This window comes from Miscanthus floridulus, chromosome 4 (genome assembly GCF_019320115.1).
Source record: "Miscanthus floridulus cultivar M001 chromosome 4, ASM1932011v1, whole genome shotgun sequence".
NCBI classification, from domain to species: domain Eukaryota; kingdom Viridiplantae; phylum Streptophyta; class Magnoliopsida; order Poales; family Poaceae; genus Miscanthus; species Miscanthus floridulus.
In genome coordinates, this window is record NC_089583.1 from 6,421,498 (window position 1) to 6,432,590 (window position 11,093).

The 11,093-nt window shown below is 41.0% G+C and overlaps 1 long non-coding RNA gene across 1 annotated transcript; it reads right to left on the reverse strand.

Annotated features, from left to right (window-relative positions):
• Positions 1 to 4,637: 4,637 nt before the first annotated feature.
• On the reverse strand, positions 4,638 to 9,125 carry LOC136550858 (uncharacterized). Its single transcript, XR_010782378.1, has 4 exons — positions 8,898 to 9,125; positions 8,017 to 8,263; positions 6,970 to 7,093; positions 4,638 to 6,676 (listed from the first exon to the last, which is right to left on the reverse strand). It is a non-coding gene; the product is annotated as an uncharacterized lncRNA (long non-coding RNA).
• Positions 9,126 to 11,093: the final 1,968 nt, after the last annotated feature.

An 11,093-nucleotide genomic window follows, 5' to 3' on the forward strand; every position in this document is an offset into this window, starting at 1 on the left:
GTTGACAGCACCAAAATTTGTGTCTTCCAGAGTTCACTTTCCAGTTCACGTGTGAGTAAGAGAGAGCTCGCCGGCGATCCTAATCCTGGCGACCTTCCAACATTGCTCAGAAGCAATCTGCAAGACCGTTGTTCTGGATCTTCGTCGCTCATCCCCTTCAGGTATTGCTTCTCATTCTGCCCCAAATCTTACGCACTCTGATTTAAAGACCCTTACTCTGTTCCTCGCCACCTCGTTCGCTGCTCGAGACGTTTTTCCCCTTCCCTTCTTTCCTCGCCTGGACGAACAGCGTCGCCCGTGCCATGACGGCCGCCTCCACCGAAGCCTCCTGCTTCATCTCCCCAGATCTCGTTGCTTAGGTATGGTTTTGTTTTGCTACCAATCTGGACAATGCGGTGTGGAGATTTTGTGTTGTAGATTTATAAAATAGAAATATTTGTATTCCATGAAGATTGAAGTGCCACAAAGAATTGAACTGAACATAATGTCCCGTTGCTTCTCTGTTTCCTAATGCGATTGTGCTTGGTTTAATTTGTACTCTAATCTTTCTTGCCTGTGCCTATGCAAAGGGTTCAATTGACTGGTAGCTCTCTCTCTCTTTTTTTTTTAAATTTGACATCATGAACTGCTGGTTCAACCAATACTATTTTCCTTTGCCTGCTTCATTCTAAGGCCCCGTTTGGCAGGGCTTCACTTTACTAGTGAAGCCATTTTTTTTTTGGCTTTAGCTCCACGAACAGTTCCACCGGTGGAGCTGAAGCGGTTTTGGTAAACCGTTTGGCAAAATGGCTTCCCTGTGAGAGCATGTTTTTAGGGGCCTGGAGGAGAAGCCGGGAGAAGCCACTTTTTTTTGGCTCCATCCCACCCCAAATCACTGTGAGAGCATGTTTTTAGGGGCTTCACAAGTGAAGCTATTTTACTTTACCCCGTTTTGTAGAAAACGGCTCCAAACGGCTCCTGAAGCCGGTAGAGAAGCCCTGTCAAACGGGGCATAAGATTTTCTTTGCCTGTTTTTTAAATTTAATTATTATATTTATCGTTTGTTTGACATGTCTGTAGAGACTGAAGAAAATCTCACGTGCTTTCCAAAAAGGACTAAAATCCCACTGATTAATGCTACATTTACCTCGTCATGTCTGCATTTTGTTCTCTAGATATAAATTGAACGAGTACAAAGGGCGAGGGGTGGTCAACAATGTCTAGGAGAAAGCTTTAGTTACAAGAAACAGCAATGGTAACTTCAACTTTATATTTCACATATGTGTACTGTGCACAGGAATTGTCTATAGGTTTGAAAAACAGGAAATAGTATAATTTCACCAATAATGTATATTTAGTAGTAAACACAAATCATCATTAGTATTTATATAGCAAGTTAGACACCAAGAAGTTTCTTCTATTTTGCTTTGTCATTTTCCATCAATTCAGTTAAATAATTTTTATTGAAGCATATTATGATGACACTGTGAATTGCGCAATGGGTGTTATCATATTATGTTTTTTTGCGAGGCAATGTGATACTAAACATTTTTATGCGAATGGCATTTACCTTTTTCAGGTCCGTCCATACTGCATTGCAAAGAAGACCTGTCATCTCTGTTGATTTGAGGGAGTCTCCAATCAAGGCAGTTGCTGCTGATCTGAATGGGCATGATGCCATGATGTCTAGAAACAACGCTGACCTACATGTGTATTGAGTAGTCAGCAAGTTTTTATTTTCAGATTTGGAGACATTTTTTCACTCATTCCAACTTGGAGTACATGCAAAAAGAGCAATGTTTGTAGTAATTTTTAAGGGACCACTATGCACCCTTTCACTGCCTTTTGATGCTTAGTACACCCAGTAACCTGTATCCTGTCGTTGACTACTGTTTGAACTGAGTATACCATCAACATTCTCAGTGGTTGTGAATACTTTGTAGATTCATCTGTTTTCTTGTTGTCAACAAACCTAGGATTGTTTGGAACTGCATATCTAGAGACAAACAAAGATTTGGTAGCATAGGGACGGATCGGCTATAACATATAAGCCGAGATGAGACCTCAGCCTTGCCATGTGTAGGGGTTACAGATACCAGGGACAAGGAAGTAGGCCAATAGACGAGAAGAGGTACATTACTAAAATATGATAACAATTGTACTACCATCAGAACATGTTATTGTCTGGTACAAAATATTCTTCATTGTCATAGACCAAGCATGGAAGTATATAAATACTTAGCAACACAGTGCTAGGCATCTATTAAAATACTTTTTTTTTGTTGTGGTCTAACTGAAGTCGTTTTTTTAATAGAAACAATAGCTTCCATGTTAGAGTCCATTTCATTGACAATGGAGCAAGCATCCATTGAACAAGTAATAGGCCAATAGGTCAGAAGAGGTACGTTACTAAAACCTGATAACAATTGTACTACCATCGGAATATGTTCTTGTTTGGTACAAAATATTCTTCATTGTAATAGACCAAGGATCAAAGTACATAAATATGCAGCAACACAGTGCCAGGCATTTATTAAAATAATAGCATAAACTAAATTAAGATAAACATGTATGAGCATTTTTTTAGGGAATACATGAGCTCCAATAACTTGAGAAATTAAATTAATGTAACTAGGAAAAACAAGGCGGATAAGGGTAATATGGTATAATCGATAACAATATATAGAAGTAAATAGAAAGGATTGATTATATTAATTTATAACAATAATTTACATATAAAATGAGATATTTTTTCTAGAAATATTAGCAGCTGCCATGAGTGATAGTGATACAAAGATGCTATGAATTACCACACAATAGTGAATGAATAAAAGATGGTGAGCTAATAAAGTTGATTAATATCATGGATAGATATGAAATATTAAATTATTGACAAAATACATCGATGATAGGTGTAGAGGCAATAAGTACACAGGTATGTGGTGAGGGGTTGAAATCAAATATACATTTATGAATAATAATTTTTAGATGAATACAATGGCGTAAAGTAACTTGAGATAACATACTCTCTATATTGTAAAATAATGTAATTTTATGTACGAATCTAGATAAGTGCTTATCTAGATTCATACTTAAGGCCGGTTTGCAACGGCTTCGTGAGCTGTTGTGAGCTGTTTTTTTTTTTTTGCCAAACAGTCACTTCCAAAAGGTGAAGTTGTTTTGCTCCTCTCACAAAGACATGAGTTGAGATGAAGCTCAAAATAGTAGCTTATCGCCTTATCCCAGCTCTCTCCATCGTGAGCTGTTGATGAAGCTATTTTGTCAAACATTTTTTTTCAAAACAGCTCAGCTTCACTTAAAAAGAAATTGTTTGTGAAGCTATATTCAAACACTTGTGAAGCTGAGCTGTGCCAAACAGACCCTTAGATTTGATTTTTTAGATGGAGGGAAATATATAATTTTTTGGAAGTGCTTATCCAGATTCATATTCTCTATGTACCTATATATTAGCCCTTGTTTAGTTCCACCCCAAATTCCCAAAAAGTGCTACAGTACCTGTCACATCGAATGTTTGCGGCCCATGCATGGAGCATTAAATGTAGACGAAAAAAAACTAATTGCACAGTTTGGTAGGAAATTGCGAGACGAACGTTTTAAGCCTAATTAGTCCATGTTTGAACACTAATTGTCAAATAAAAACGAAGGTGCTATAGTAGCTCCAAATTCCAAGTTCCTAGAACTAAACAAGGGCTTATTTTTTAAGAGAATACATCACAACCTACCGACCTTTTTTGGAAGAGGGGGCTCAATAACTTGGGGAATTAAATTAATGTAACTAGGTAAAAGGAGGGACATGCAAGGAAGGAAATACACGTGAGGATAATTTGGCAAACATTATTATAATCCATAACTATATGTAAACATAAAAAGAATAATACCCCAAAAAGATTAACTATATTAATTTATAACAACAATTGACATATAAATTGAGACAAAGATTTTTCTAGAAATATTAGCAATTGGCATGAGTGATAATAAAGCAAAGATGCTATGAAATACTACACGATGGTGAAGGCAGTGTTATGTAGGTACCAAACTTTCATTTTTTGATATCTGGATCCCTAAATTTGTCCAAGACTTCAGCACAGGTACAAGCAGGTTTTGAACCGCTCCATATGCGGACATGGAGTGCTGACATGAAACTAACATGTTTGATCTAGTCCCTAAACTTTCACGAATGTACCATCTAGGTACCTAACTTGCAACATTGCATATCCAGGTCCTCAGACTTGCTAAGAGAGGTATACAGGATACGTAAACTTGCACAAAAGTGCCGTCTCCCTAACTTCCAAAAATGTGGAACTAAATCCCCAAACTTGTTAATCAGGCCACATGAGGTCCAAACTACCATTGTTTGTGATACGCCGCCTACATGGTTGCTGACTATACACCTAGAATCATTTTTTATGAGACGAAGGGACTGTGTGTTTTTTGCGGTTGACCTTTGCGCAGCATTCCTTAGAAAAATAGTTTGAAGTATATAAAAACTCAACAACACGGCGATAGTCATTTATTAAAGAATAGTGTGTGTGTGTGTGAGAGAGAGAGAGAGCATATATTAAGAAAATACATGAGCTTCAATAACTTGGGGAATTAAATAAATTAATATAAGAAAGGGCATAATTATAATGGATAACTATATGTAAACATAAATATAATAATATACAAAACAGATTGTCTATATCAATTGATAACAATGTTTTTTTAATATAAAATGAGATAAAGATTTTTTTCTAGAAATATTAGTAGTTGGCATGATTCTGAACCATAATGTTGTTTACAACAAACTGACCCAGGTCCCAACTTACACTTAAACAAACCGGTTCTTTATTGAAGTAATTTGTTTTGCCCCAAGGCAGCAAGCAGTTCTCAGCAGCTTTCATCCTCATGATCTCGATCTTTTTTTTTTTTTGAACCAGACATCATCATCTCGATCTGATTTGTTCGGTGACCGTCTAAGCTTCCAAGTACGTGTTAACAACTAGCAAAGGATTACCAAAGAAAAAGCTACACTAGCAGTTTCCAAAACTTTACGAACAAAAGTATGTCGTTAGTACTCCACAATGCACCAGTGTCTGGAGGTCTCCTTTGATATGGCCAAACCAACTCAACCGATGTTGGACAAGCTTTTCTTTAATTGGTGCTACCTCTAGACGATCACGTATATCATCGTACCAAACTCGGTCTATTCTTATGTGACCGCAAATCCATCACAACATACGCATTTCTGCAACACTCAGTTATTGAACATGTCGAATCTTTGTAGGCCAACATTCTGCTCCATACAACATAGCCGATCTAATCGCCGTTCTATAGAACTTGCCTTTTAACTTTTGTGGTACCCTCTTGTCACAGAGAATGCCAGAAGCTTGTCGCCACTTGATCCTCCCTGCTTTGATTCTATAGCTAACATCTACATCAATATCTCCATCCCTCTGTAGCATCGATCCCAGATACCGAAAGATATCCTTCTTAGGCACTACTTAAACATCCAAACTCACATCTCCCTCCTCCTGTACAACTCCGCCAAAGTCGCATCTCATGTATTCAGTTTTAGTTCTGCTCAATCTAAAACCTTTAGACTCAAGGGTCTGCCGCCATAACTCTAGTTTCCTATTTACTCCCGCCTGGCTTTCGTCCACTAACACTACATCATCAGCGAACAACATACACAAAGGGATATCCCCTTATATGTTCCTGGTAACCTCATCCATTACCAAGGCAAAGAGATACGGGCTTAAGGCTGACCCTTGATGAAGCCTAAGTTTAATCGGGAAGTAATCTGTGTTACCATCGTTTGTTCGAACACTAGTCACAACATTGTTGTACATGTCCTTGATGAGGGTCACGTACTTTGATGGGATTTTATGTTTGTCCAAAGACCACCGCATAACATTTCTTGATATCTTATCATAAACCTTCTACAAGTCAATGAAAACCAAGTGGAGGTCCTTCTTCTGCTCTCTAAACCACTCCATAACCTGTCTTATTAAGAAGATTGCTTCTGTGGTTGACCTTTCGGGTATGAAACCAAATTGGTTTGTTGATATCTGCGTCGTTCCTCGCAGGCGCTGCTCGATGACTCTCTCCCATAACTTCACAGTGTGGCTCATCAACTTAATTCCCTGATAATTAGTACAACTTTGATATCTTCCTTGTTCTTGTAGATTGGTACCAATATGCTTCTTCTCCACTCCTCGGGCATCTTGTTCGATCGAAAGATATTGTTGAACATATTGGTTAGCCATACTATAGCTATATCCCCAAGACATCTACATACCTTGATTAGGATACCATCAGGGCCCATCGCGTTGCCCCCTTTCATCCTTTTCAAGGCTTCTCTGACCTCTAATTCTTGAATCCTCCGCACAAAGCGCCTGTTAGTGTCATCAAACGAGTCGTTCAACTGAACGGTGGTGTTCTCGTTCTCATCATTGAACAATTTATCAAAATACTCTTGCCATCTATGTCTGATCTCATCCTCCTTCACCAAGAGCTGCTCCCTCTCATCCTTTATGCACTTAACTTGGTTGAAGTCCCTTGTCTTCCTATCGCGAGCCCTAACCATCCTTTAAATGTCCTTCTCTTCTTCCTTCGTATTCAAACGTCGGTAAAAGTCCTCATAGGCCCGCTCCTTTGCCTCACTCACCGCTCGTTTTGTAGTCTTCTTTGCCACCTACAACATAATTGCAGTACATATTTCCAGATGATGCCAATCACAAAAAAAAATGATATATTTAAGTCCATGAAATGATCAACTGGCCCAAGAACTCATCATTCATCCATAAACAGAAATAGCAAGAGCTGTATAACTGCTAATAAACAAGCTTAGTTTCTCAGAACCCATTGCACAAATCTGTAAACGAGTTTTTGCCACTTAAATGAGGTATAAAACCTAACATTGTAAGGAAAACGGGAGAGTTCCAACTTGGAAAAACTAAAGAAAAAACTTGTTGACTTGGAGCTTACCTTCAGCAGGGGACCAGGATGTCAATGCAGTAAATAATAAGATGTGCACCACATGATTCACGCTCAATCTTGTCCATGTCAGTGTTCCCCAGCCTCTTCGAGCACAAGCCAGTGAACTAGCAGCCTGTAAAAATTAAGTCAATAGTGTTCCTTTTCAAATAAACTATTGTGGTCAATTTTATTTTCTAGTTTATCTACTTTTGAAGTAGAAGTTAACAACGACAAATAAGTAGAAGTCAAACAGGTTGGCATTTTAAAGGGAGCATATAAAAAGAACAATGTAGACACAATTTTAGCTAGTTAGCTGCTTAATAATGACAATATTTCAAGTTCAATAATATTGTAATGAAGATGAAGCCATAAAAAATAGAATATTTTCCATGTCACAACATATACAGCACAAAAATCACTCCATCCATTCTTTTGCAGTTTACCTTTTAGGAGGGACAAAATGTTATTTTTATTTGATTTTGTTGGTTTTCAGAAAGAGATATATCCATACCTTCCTGAAGTGCCACTAAGCGATTATATGCGTTCAAAGCGAAAATACTCATTCTCTGTGTGTATTGCTTTTGCAGATGAAAGAATTTAGTACCATAGCAGGAGAAACAACTTTATTGGGGGCATGTATTCATCTTTGATAAGGGGTATGCATTCATCTTGTGCAAGTGTGCAGCTGAGGAGAAACAACTTTATTGGGGGCATGTATTCATCTTTGATAAGGGGTATGCATTCATCTTGTGCAAGTGTGCAGCTGTGTAAAAATCTAAAACATCATATAAGGCAGGCAGGAAGAAATAGCATTGTAACTGATATTTGGCATGCCCTGGTCTGAGATTGACAGCCAATCAGCCATAAGCATGTTTGTCGTTGTTCTGATTATTTAGTTATTCCAAACCATCATTTAGGGATGAGGGGGGTTCTAAACAAATGCACATGCAAAAATGCAAGACAAATACCTCACCAGAAAAAAAAAACAGTTGATGAATGGTTAATCACAAAAATTACACCACAGGCCAGCAAGAGCCCAATATGAGAAGAAACAACCTTTGGCTTAGAAGCCCAAGTTGAAGGCTTAAACGTAGCCAGCCAACGAAGCAGGTCACATCGTTCCCACGGTCTGCATGATGATTGAAAGCAGTCCACAGCAGCTCCATTAGCATTAGTACTAAGCGCAGGCTGAGATGTTGGCAGAGCAATATGAGAGGATCCCGCTTTGTACAATTGGTCACTACCTAGCCAGTCTATGCTAGCTACATTAGTTTGTGCAGGGGGCAACGAGGCACCAGCCTAACTGCAAATAACAAAACAGAGGAGCTTCAGTAAAGGCAGACTGGCAGAAGGCAGAAGGCAGAAGAGCACAAAGTAACTGTACGTACATGCTAAACATAAAACAGCACAGCGTATGATTCCATATTAGTTCATAACGGATTAGATGTTGCATGCCCTTACGTATCTTTGCAACACTAGCCGTGATCCCGTTTGCAGGAAAATGGATATTATATAGTTTGATGTGAAAAAAGGGGGAAACAAGGTTTATTCAACACAACCTGGGACATAACAACACTCGCCCATCTTGCCCGCTAAAGTGGCAAATACTAAGCTCATTCCCATCCAATTCCTAAATTCTGCAGTGAAGACCCCAAGAAAAAAAGGTAATTTCAGGTAACTGGAGCCCCCTAGGGTTTAACGAACGGCCTACTTGGTCTGACATACATAGCTAGCTCCAATTATTGGGGCCACGAATCCTGAGCAAAAATTCAATTTTTTCCAAGCACACGCCACCTCACAGCCTGGAGAACACTTGTGAGCCTCGTGCCTCGATCCGGAGGCCAGGCGCCAGCAGCGCCGAGGGGTCGGCGGAGACAGTCGCCAGGAGAACACCCAGCAGCCGCGCGAGGAAAGGGCTGGGAGAGATGGCGGCGTACCTGGCGACGGGTGTGGGCGGCGCCGCCGACGAGCTCCGTGCGTCCTCTCGCATCGCGGCCGCGCTCGCGCCGGGTGCAAGGACAGGGAGAGGGGTCGAGGCCGGGCGGGGCAAGCGCAGGCAGAGTGGTGTGGTGTGACTCGAACTCGATTGGAGAGTCGGCCCGCGTGCATTCACACATCGCCTGCGCTGCACGGGGACGGCCGGGGGCTTGATCCGCTGATTTCCCGTTCCGTTCGTTCCACGCGGCGGCGGCGCGGAAATTTTTTTCTAAAATAATATTATTTTAATGTTTAATTGCAGATCTAAAAGTTGTAATAGTGAAATTGCAAATTTGGAAGCCAATCGGCTGTCCAAAAGCCGATAGGTCACCAATCGGTACACCAGAAGCGCATGCCGCCACATGCCACAGGCATCATCCACGTGGGCGTTATTGGTGCCGATTGCCGGGGCTGACAGGGCCGCGACACGCGTCAGAAATCCGGCGCCATCACCAGGAAGCAAGCACGAAGGTATTTGTTTATTTATTTTCTTTTTTTATTATATGATCAGCTTTTTAATGATTTAGATCCAAAAATTAGTATATACTTTAGGTTACATATTTTGATACGTAGGTACTATTTATGTAGTTAGAAGATGTAGACTCTAGTTAGTCAGAAAAATTAGTTTATTTGCTTTGCTTTTACATTCTTTTACGTGTTGCGTCCGTTCTGCACCTGTTCTTCCCTTTTGCTCCCTTTTTTGTGGTCCATCTGTTTTTACTTTTCTTTCATTTTTTCTTATACTAGCAAAACATATCCATACGTTGTAACAGAACTACAGTTATTATGTAACCAACAGCACGAACCTCATTGCACATTAGAGTCGTGCACAGACACAGTTACGACAAGACGGCTTGAACCAGCAGTACAGTGGACAAGGTAGCATGCGCGTGACCGGCCACGACCAGGCAGTCTAGGCTAATTGCGCGGCGACCACCATGTGGACCTGGTCAGCAACGTGAGGCAACATGGTAGGGCGGCACGGTCCCCTGTGCAAGCGCGACTTCGGTGGTGGCTAATTGGGCACGACTCCAACGGTGATGTGATCATGGACTGGCAGATGTAGTTGAGCGAGTGAGCAATCTTGATAGTTGATGTAGACTAGGCCCGATCTTCCGAAAGGTATGATAGCGTCGATTGGTGGAGACTCGACGTTCACGATCTAGGCTTCGAACCAATACTGATTCAGACCCCCGCAACCGTTACACCACTGCTCCGTTGGTTATCAACCACGCAAACGCGATTGACCTCGCCGAGAAGGCTTTCCTACAAGCGAATCGAGAACACAAGCAAGAACGAGATAAACGCAATCTGAAATTGCAAATAAATATGAGGCTTATGATAATGAGAAAGAGTTCAAGTCTTTATTCGAAAGGACTAATCGCCACATGCGAACAAGATCAAGAACTGGAGCCCTGGTTCACAGTAAACGGCCTTGGCGGCGACAGTTGCAGCAAAACGACGTCTGTTTCACGAGGAAATCAAGAACTAAACAAAACTCAAACCCTAAGGAGAGCGATGGCTGCTATTTATAGAGTCTTGGGCGTCACCCCCTGGACGTGCCTCCTAATGGGCCCAAACACGATACATGGTCCAATGGACCAAAAGACGGTGTCGCAGCACCCTGGCAGATTCTGGGCGCTGACTTGTTTCGACGTTCCCGTTGATTCCGAAGGTCTTTTAACGTGAAACCATTTGGATTGGCTTCCTTATCAAATTAGCTTTTCAACCATATGTGGATCATCGAAAACGGAGTCCGGATGCGTCCTGGGTGACCAGTTTAAGGCAGACTGGTCCTGTAGGCCGAGGCAGACTCGAACTTGAGTTGCTTTGGACCTCCACCTCTAGGACTCGAACCGAATTAGCCTCGGACCTCCTTCTTGACTTGAACACCCTTGCTGGTCTCCTACCCCTCCATACTATGTGTCAAACATGGTCATATGCATGGGTGTCATGTCCTCATCAATAGTGCCCTTAACGATCGAAAATAGTGGTGCACATGCAGAAGGCCTGATGGTGCTATCGGTGCACAAGGTTAGCGGTGGCAAGGAGTAGTCAAAACTCATTCTTGCTCTCGTTTCTCAAATATTTAAGGGGCCGTTTGGATCCCTTTATTTTGGAGAAATTAAAATCTACATAATGAGTTAGGCTATTGG